Here is a 10,227-nt window from a genome sequence, read left to right as displayed (position 1 = left end):
TATTCTTTCTAGGAAAGTAAAGGGTTATGGACGAGATTTAATCCTCCTTCGCGATTGTTTCATTCAGGGGAGTGGGAGCTTTGGGGGACAGGAATTAAGACTCTTCGAACAATCTTCCCCTGTAAGATGGTGGGGGATTTTTGGCCGAAGATATACTACTGTGCACAATGGCTCGTGTAGGGGTATCTCACGATTTTTTTCTGGCATTGCCCTCTGGTTTGGGAATGAGCAATGTTCATTGGATTAAACTGAATTTAAATGCAAAGTAAAGGACAACGACACAGGTTTAACCGCATTCACCTTTCTGGTTCTGCGGCATACTTTTTTTCTACAGTTATTTTCTAAATAATATTTTATCACAGGAAGGTGTAAGAGCTTATTGAAGTCTAGTCTTTAATTTGCTCTTTGCACCTTCCTTACATCAGCTAAGTTTACTTTCGCTATTTGCGAAAATCTCTATCCTTTTATTCTTCCCTCATACAGACTTGATATTATATATATTCACGTCCGCTTCATTTGTTAATCAACTATTCCATGGTAACTTACTATGAGGATCGACAGATTTACGATAAACGGAGTACAGGTGCTTTTCTTAAAGTTTATTTCCAAGCTCAAAGAGAGTCTATTTGAAAGTGTTTCCGCGTTTGTCTTTTAGCCAGTTGTTCGCTGTGGTGTATCATTGTTCACTTTCTTTACTATTCCTCAGGCTACCTGTTGATCGAATCAAATATTAACAGTTCATTAGAATGTGTCACGCAGAATCAACATGTATTATTATGCGATGAACTGTAGGAGTGAGGGTGCTTCTGCGATACTCTCCTACTTGTTCTATATTTTCTTTCCAAATAAACTTACGGTGCTTACATATATAATGAAATGTTCACAAGGTAACGCTAGCTTTTGGCTTCAGAAAAAAATAAACATATACTAAGCAAAATAAATTAGTTGTTTAAATATAGAACTCTAACTAAATGATTGCCAATTAGATCTCTACACATTAAAACGTCACCATAGTGTTATCGAGCGCAGAATGAACTGTCTTTTGAGTCCATCTTTCAGCTTTGTCCGAGCGATTATCAATTTTTTTTTTATAAAATTTCGAGTGCTGTGACAGCAAATGGCCTTGTTTCAGTCTTCTGGAGAATTTGATTATCCATTCAATATTTCTAAATCCTCTTCCGAAACTTCGGTGAGACGAGAAAAAATGTCCCTATTTTGCAGACAATCTTCAACCACTGAATAGTAATGGATGATCGTATAAGATATACATATACCTTAGCCAATCAGAATGCAGTGTTGCATTAGTATAATCCGCTAGATTTGTACTGATGATAAACAGATTACTGTACCGTTGTCAAGCACAATAACTGTTGGCTATTAATTCTTACATAATGATCAAGAGTGATCACAATAAAACGTTTTCATGAAATCATTATGAAGACTGATTGATTTTGTGAATTCTTTTGTTAGAAAACATTTTTGGACCTAGAAATTTTAAAGTCAAAATTGTAAATTTAATTTTCAAAGTTAAAATTTTGCAGCAATTATTTACTTCTGCTGGCACGTTGACACGACCTTGTTTCCTTACTTATGATCAACAACACGCTCTGTCTCGATCTGAACGAGTAGGGAAGAAATGACTTGCATTTAATGTCTTTTTTCAGGTTTTCTGAACTGCACTTAACAAATCTTAAGAAAGAAACTGACATATTCATTTCCACTTGCCTTATTCGCATCCTTGGATGGGCTGTGCCTTAATATTTCTCTGCAAACTGAAGTCGAGTGATACAAAACTTAAGGCCTGCTGCGCTGTGTTAATACTTGGTTGGATTATCGCTTACAAAAACAGCACCTCTTGTTAAAAATGGTTTTTCATGTTTTTTTGTTATCCTTAAAGGGACACAGTCGGCTTTGGGACCGCGCTAACCTGAACACTAGTTTTCTCACTTTGAAAAAGTTCACCTCAACCTGAAATCAAAGATACTCGTCGAGTACATCTAGAAATCCGCTTCAATCTTCGCAATTTTTTGCTTGATTTTCAATCGTTTACTGAAAAACCTGTTTTTGAGTGGGCTTACCTTTTGCTCATCCTATAATAGTTTTTGTATCATATTTGGTTAACAACAGTATGGATCGTGTCTCTGACTGTGTCCCTTTAACTTTTAATAGGGTACCACTGATTCACGCTTCAAAAGTATTGATATTATTGATAAAAGAACGTAAAACTGAAAAATCAAAAACAAAGCCTCTGCAATCTTTCCAAGGCACTAGGCGTTTTTTTTAAGCTTTTCGAAATATATGAATTGATTATGTCGTTCTCAAACCTTTTTATTAGCCTAGCGTTTTTGTCAGTAGTTCGACATCACCAAGTCCAATTACATCCTTTACAGGGGCAGGATCCGGTACTTCTTTTTTTATTAGGTTACGTCGGTCCTTGCAAATTGACCTTGTGTTTTCACTGCTTACCAAAGCGTCGCTTATTTAACTATCAGAAACCATAGTACACTTGCCTGCCAAGGAGTTGAAAAACAAATATTGTTTCGGAAACAACATCAAAACTCGATCTGCTATTACCGACCAACTGAGAAATAGACTTACAAATGCGGGGTAAGAATACAGCCTTTATCAGCAATAATGTGAAATAATTTCCTGCTGCAAATTATTAACGACCTGTTAACATGTCCACGACTAAATTTCCTCTCGGTTACGTGTTTGATTCTCGGTTCCAGTTTCTTATAGGTCATCGATACAATTTCAAGCATATCCTTAATACAGTTGTATTTGTTCAAATCATAGTTAATAGAGGGAATGGTTAAGAATCCCAGCAAACATCAAAAAAGCAAACAAACAGGCTAAGAGTTATGTTGGAAGGTCTTTGACCCTGCACATCTTTTTGTTTTATGCTCCTAGACTGTGCATGAAATACATAATCGCAATGTTTGTATTGGTTAGTTGTATGAGCACACATAACCACTTTTGTATTTTTCCAGGTTTTGTGCAGGATCAACCTCCCCCCCCCCCCCCAAATAACCAACAAAAACATAAAACAAAGAAATTTGCAATGATTCATAACCATTTCCCTCTATTAACTATGTTCAAATGTATTGTGTTTAAGTACTTTCTTATCTCACTTTAATTATTGCCAATGCGTCTCGAAACAGGATTTAGATCAATGCTCTTTCCAGTATCTTGATAAAGTGAAAACAATGGAAACTGACGCAGGTCAATATAAATAACTAAACTTGGTAACTCCTTGTTAAAACAATCAGGGAACGTTTTGTTGTGTCAATTAGTTCATTGCTTTTCTTGACGTTCCTGTGGCAAACAAGCACATTCAAAGGTGTTTTATGAATTTTGGTGTACTTTTCTAAGCTCAAGTCTATGTTTTAGAGATTTTTATAGGTTTTTACATAGTCTTAATTAAACAAAATTTGAATCGCCATATTTTTTAGTGTTTTCAAACTTTTTGACATATTTGCAAAGTTTTGAAATCCAAGATGGAGGCCCTTTTCAAAAGCACGATATCATTTTCACCTGACACGTTATTGCACGAAAATTAACATTCCTAGATGATTAATCATCACATACTGCATATATGTTTTATTACCATACCACATTTATAATTTGATGAACATGGAAAGAGGCACTCTCAGTTAACCTTCACCCTTTGCATGTTCTAAAATTTGTTTCATTTTTAAGAACTCCATATAAAAGATGAAAAGGACAGACGAATATGATTAAAATTCAAACGGTTTGTTCAAAAGTTCCAAAGCAAAAATTAAACCTTAATGATAATGATGTCTTGAAACCTTTCCTCAGTAATACTGCTTATAAATACTTCTTGTAGAATCACGGTTCCTGCACTAAGTGACACTAGTTTCTAACTTCTGATAATAACGTTTTCCAATGGAATAACGTTGTACTAATATTCCTTATGTCGAATCGATGTGAAAATCATACACTGAGTTGCTAAAATGAGCTTAGATCAAGAGCCATAATCGGGGACGGAGACCGTAAGCACACGCCATTTCTAGTATTGGGGCTGTCCCTATGGTATGGGACAATTTTTTCTATTTTTAGAACAAATTGCGCCATCGTGTGCGGAAAGCGCGCGTACATGCTGCGAGGATTTTTGCGGTTGTAGCTCGGGGGAAATGGCATCCGAAATTCCCGACATGTTTTATGCTTTTGGCCCACAACTCAATACGTTTATGTATTTTCGTCGTAAGCTGCTCCAATTCGAGTGAAGTAAGACGGTGTCGAATTTAGGTATGTCCAGTTTTATATCACTCAGACCAAGTTGTGTTCCACTGCTTCTTTTACAAGAGTTCCACATTACTCCACTCTAAATTTCACATATGCTGAAGATTAACAGCTTTTCCGTAACACAGCAAAAAACTAGTTGGAAAAATTTGGATATTGCAGCGTTTTAGGATTTCAAAGTTTCCCTCCTCTTGCCACACGCTTGCGGGGATTTCGCCAGAGTCTATATCGCCACCGAAAAGTAGTAAAAAATTGCAAGTTTGCATTTCACCTGAATTGTAAGCAACGCTTGATATTTCTTCAAGGCCCAATAAGTTTACGTCTGTAGATACGGCTAGGCTTTGTTTGTGTAAAAATTCAATAAATTGTCTGTTGTCGATGAATAAGAGCGCCCGCCGATGCGTGTTTTGTACAGTCAGTAAACATGACAAATTGGACTTCCGCAATAATATCTGTAGTTGTTAAATATGTTCAAGTTGATAAATGTTTGAGAACATATTAAACTGCTTAGCTGAAAATATGTGAATACAGCTGGAATAGTCAGCAAAGTTACGATGACGCTTTCTTTAATCAACTCGAATAACGATCTCGATTTTGTTGGCCGAGTTATCAAAACTCCTTGTATTTTATTTTCGCAGCTGTGTAAAATTTCACTACGTTGAAAATTGTTGCAGAATCTCAGCACAAAAGATAACGAAAGAAATCTTTGTCAAGATTTGTTGACAATTAGCTACAATTGAAAACAGCGACTCGGACTTTAAAGTGCACGCCCTGGAGCTACTTGTACCAGTCCGGGATCGTTATCAGATTTGATAACCATGTGACGTCACAACATGGCGGCCATTTCAAAAACCGGGAATTTTCGTATTCACTTCGCTTTGCTCGTTATTTGTTCGATTATACTTGGGTAATTTACCCATAATTCTATTCGATAATTACTAGAAAAGAAGGAGCCTCGCGTGTTTTGAAGATGGCAGTTGAAGACCAGCGTAAACGATGTAAAATGCTACTCGTAAAGTGAAACAGCGCTTGCAATTTTGCATCCAAACCAGGTATGTTTTTCATTTTGTCATTAGATTTAAGTTACTTGGAGATTTTTGCGAAAGTAACAAAAAAATATGTCGTTAATCTTCACGCCATATTCTTGGGATTTAACGTGTTTGTAGTGTTGTGCACGATCTGTGAAAAAAGTGCGCGGGGGTATTTTGATTTGCGATGTGTTGTTCGTAACGGCGGCCATATTTACAGCTGTAATTGATGTGTTCCTAGGTATTGAGATGGCGGATGCTGGTACCCATATAATCAAAATAGCAACTAAGTAATGTAAGTAACTTACATAAATCATCTAAGCCCCTTCAGAAAAAATTATAGCTCTTAGTGAGTCGCTCGATTCATGGTACGGCAGTCCAGGTGGTCGGGAAACCACTTGCGAATCTAACATTAGTTGTTTATTTTCTTTTGAAGGGTTACCATGAGTTCAAAATCAAAGGGCCAGAAGGAACTCCTTTTCATGTCCTTCCTGAAAATTGGAAACAAAGACCCGTTCGCACTTCGTTGTGTTTTGCCAGAAATTAGAGAAATACCCGAGACACTTCTAGACGTGCCACAGTCTGGTATCCAAGAGCGCTAAGCAAAATTACACTTCGAGAGAAGTTGCTGAAAGACAGATAGGCCCGGTGCAATACTTCTTAAACAGGGAACTAAAACACCTTTCGGACTGCCGGAAAATCGGCAATCACATTAGAGGGTAAGTTGCCTATATTTTAGAGTCAATTTCAACAACTCGCGGTCCTGAAATATTTTCCGGAAATGCCGGCCAAACTAGGTCAGTTTTCTGGCACACCAGTCGTTATATAATGAAGCTTATTGTTGGATTTAGCGAGTGAACTATGGTACGAAAACATATTACGTGAATTATAGTTTCTTTTATATGAATCGGTCATTAAAAGCTTTTTTCCATATCACCGAATGCACAACAATAGACTACTGATCTACAACTAAAACAATTTTTTTCCGGAAATGCCAAGACTTCCAAGTTTACTGTCACATCTCACGACATAAAGTGCTGCATGTACCCATTCCACTGAACGGAGGTGTATCACGAATTAAAGTAAATATACGTGCTATATTTTTGTTGTTGTGCCAGAACCATATCAGGCGAGCCCACAACGAAGATGGAAACGAAATGTACAGCACGGCGGAGGGGATTGAATTAGCAATCGCAGAAATGGAATTAGGCGAGGGATGGGATATGGCCATCGAGGTAAGCTATTCTATCTTCAGTATATCTGGACAGAAAGTCGACAGAGGGAGGGTCGCGAACTGTTTCGATACTGTTATTTCCATTTCATAGTGATGACTCATAGTAGGAGATGTTTCGGTCCTAAGCACACGCTTCGCTCATGCAAATTGAACGAAATTCAGTTACAGCTCTCCGCTTGGAATATAGAAGCAACTTGTTCATTGTCAATTTGTGAACTCAAGATGTATTTACTGTTGGTGTTTCGTTTATATTTTATACAGACTGTTGAACAGCCAGCTTCACCAACTACCAAGAAAATGAAGACTGAGTGAAATTAGAAGCTATCATATTAGTATCAATAAACAACGCTTTTGTGAACAGAATAACTGTTGTCTACCTTCGTGTGTTTTTACTCGGAACAAGTATTATACGGTGTCGATCTGAAAATGAAACTTTTCGCAATAGCTTTTGGACAAAGACAGTTTTCTTCCATACATCTCTGTTTCTATTCCATAATCCAGTAACCTATTGTGAAGCAAACATACAATTAATTAAATGAAATTGCATTGTGATGTTGTCAAAAAAGTAACTCCTTTCATCACAGCGCTCCGTCGACCGCCATATTGAATTATACACTGTTGCTACCAAATAATGTCACGTGAACGAAAACTTGTGCAGCGATTGGTTAATGGTTTGTTTTGGTCGAGGTTATCAAATCTGATAACGATCCCGGACTGTGTACGCGTCAGACTTTCCTTCCAAAAACTTTTGCAAACATGCCAAACGAGCAGAAATGATAAGACACTATCAAAAAAAGGTTTTGGTTATGATTAAGCACTGTTTGAGAAATTCACAAATTACTTCGATACCAGAGTAGAGTGATCTCTTACATAAACTTTATTCTTTAGACAACATCTACGCGAGAACCCACGACATGTGCGTGGATCCGCGCGGATGTATGTCGTCAGGGTGGCGCAATTTGTTCTAAAAATAGCAAAAGTGCCCCATGTCATTAGGTGCGCGCAGATCCCGAGACTTACGGTCTCCGTCCCCGGTTATGGCTCCTGCTTAGATTGAAGATAGTTTATTTTTTACTGAAAACGACATTCCAAGGAAGCGGGAAACTGCGCGTGCAGCAATTTACATACTATGTAAATTTAAGGCTTTCTAAATTTTTCGATTGTATTTTATCTATTTTCCATTTCACTATTACATTTCATATGTGAAAACAGTAGTTTTGACACCTTTTGAACTGTGTACTTGTTTTATTTATCTATTTTTCTCAGGGTCCATTTTTTTGGGGGGCTGTTTGTTTTAAAATATATTGACCATTACTTCAATTTATCATTTCAGCTACCCTGCGAGACTAGCGTCACATATTTATTCTAGCTGGAATGTTATTTGTTTGTTGTTTGTTTGGATACCGACACAAAAACTTTATTCACATGCAACAAACTGGTGTTTTCTTGAGAAAAAGAAAATACTCAAACTACACTTTGAAATCCATGTCAGTGAAACATCGCTACTTCGAAAACATGACATTTCTCTCAAGGCTTGAGCGCACTTGTGCCCGGACACATGCAAGTACGTATCGAAACCAAACAACGCTCGTAAATATTTTCAACCACCTGAAAAATTAATTCTGTTTTCTGTTCTAAACGTTAATTTTCCATATCAAACGGTGTAGCAAGACACTAATTTGCCCTAGGCGATGATATTTTCATTCACTTCCATGTTTAACATTGTACTTATATCAAGTTATACAGACGAAAAAGTAGTGCATGTTTATATAGATTTTGGTCAAGCTTCGAACATTGATGACCAAAAAACGATCGTGTTTACAAAAGCACAATTAGGATTGTCACGCCGATAAAGTCATGAGCTCTATCAGTCGTTATAAATTAAGTTGCTGTTCGTTCTTGAATGCCTGACAATACTATTTTAAAACACATTTGATTTTGAGCAATTCCTTCTCTAAATGAATTGCCTTTAAAGTTCATTTGCGGCCTCGTATAAGTAAAGCATTGTTCGCACTGCAAATTATCATCGTACTATTAAACTGGAATTGTTCTCGTAAATTGTCGTACATGGTTCTCTGTCTGCAGCATAAGTGGATCACTTCCTTAAATCTTCGTTCGCAAAGCCAAGCCGAGAGTAAGCTGAAATGCTACTTTAGAATCTTTGTTTTTCACGATGTTTATATCAAAATAAATTTGTAACAATTACTAGTACCACCACCACGTTTTTATTCTGTTAAATTTGAATTCAAAATGTCAGGAAAAAGCACTTCAATTTTGCATTGCGGAGAATATTCGGCCGTTTCAAGTTGTCCTTTAAAATAATAAATTGCGGTGTTCAACCTTTCATGCACTTCAGTCTCAAACTCAAAATATTAATTTTCCCAATTGATTGTCATACATTTCTTTTGTTCTTAGTTTATGAATTTGGAAACATTTTCTTTGTAACATACTTGACAACGCAGCGAGGTACGATGAGATTATATTTTGATCACTCTTGGACTGAATCCGTTAATGGTAAACGACTGTAGAGAAACAAGAAAGCGACTTATCTGAAGTAAGATATTTCCAAGAGCCAGTACACTGCAATCCAAAATGACTACATATTTCTTTGAAAGGGCATTCAACCTAGAAAGAAAGGAAACATCAGCAAAATAGCTGGTTAATATTGATTGTATCACTTAACACTTATGTTTTCACAATGTTCTTACGAAAGTTATAATAATTAACACCAGCATGTTGTTTTATTCTGTTAACTTTGATTCCATTATGTCACTGGACAAGTCTCCAATTTTCAAGTAAAATTTTTCTTGCTAGTGACGGTATATCCTGATTCCAATATTTTCTCTCCAACTGAGATACTTATAAAAAGGGTCAGGAAGGCATTTATATGGGCAGGCTCTGATCACTCTTTGGACTGAAACCGTTCAATGGTAAACAGAGAAGAAAACGACTTACCTGAAAAAGGTGTTTTCAATGGCTGTCAACGTGAGCCAGGCGTCGAGAGCTTACACACTTTGATCTAGCATGGCTACACTTTCTATTGAAACGATGTTTGCATTTAACCTGGTGATAAAAAGAGCAAAAAACAACAAATCAAATTACTTTTCAACGACTATCGGATCTCCAGTTGTGTTAATTTCGAATATTTGCCCCTAAATGCACATTTACAGTGCTTTTCTAAAGCATTACTTTACTGAAATTGATGAACAAATCTCTCGCAATCGTGTTACTTTTAAGAATTCGTTCGGACATCAGAACAATTCCTCATTGCCCAACCGGTATCTAAGAGTTTATGGGTTCGAATCCCGTCACGGACTGAGATGTTCAATTCTTTGTCCCACGCTCACCACAGGATCAAAATTTCATCTTTCACCACTCCCGATTAGATTTATCTACAGGATACTTGGAATGACACAGTTAATATATAGATTTAGGCTAGCCTAAAAGCGTAGCTCCTGGGCCGGGTTGCTCAAAGCCCGATTAAGCTGACTCAGAAAAAGATAGAATTTTGATTTGAGTTTAGTAACTTTGCGGTGAGGTTTTCTGCATATTGTTTGGCCTTCTGCTTTGAGTTTTAATAATCACCCTATACACAAAACAAAACTGCAAAACACATTTGTATAGAGGAAAAAGTTATAATTTGGTTAAGTTTTAATCCTGGGTGAGCGTTAACCGACTTCCCAGAAATCCTGCCCTGTTAAC

General features: G+C 36.9%; 1 long non-coding RNA gene across 1 annotated transcript; it reads right to left on the bottom strand.

The window, feature by feature from the left end:
* Positions 1-520: 520 nt before the first annotated feature.
* On the bottom strand, positions 521-9,598 carry LOC145497721 (uncharacterized). The gene is made up of 3 exons (XR_014050712.1): positions 9,481-9,598; positions 9,071-9,150; positions 521-707 (listed from the first exon to the last, which is right to left on the bottom strand). It is a non-coding gene; the product is annotated as an uncharacterized LOC145497721 (long non-coding RNA).
* Between the last annotated feature and the right edge of the window lie 629 nt (positions 9,599-10,227).

Source organism: Orbicella franksi, chromosome 9 (genome assembly GCF_964199315.1).
Source record: "Orbicella franksi chromosome 9, jaOrbFran1.1, whole genome shotgun sequence".
In the NCBI taxonomy this organism is placed as follows: domain Eukaryota; kingdom Metazoa; phylum Cnidaria; class Anthozoa; order Scleractinia; family Merulinidae; genus Orbicella; species Orbicella franksi.
The sequence above is the reverse complement of the archived record's forward strand: the minus strand, read 5'-3'. Positions and strand labels throughout refer to the sequence as shown.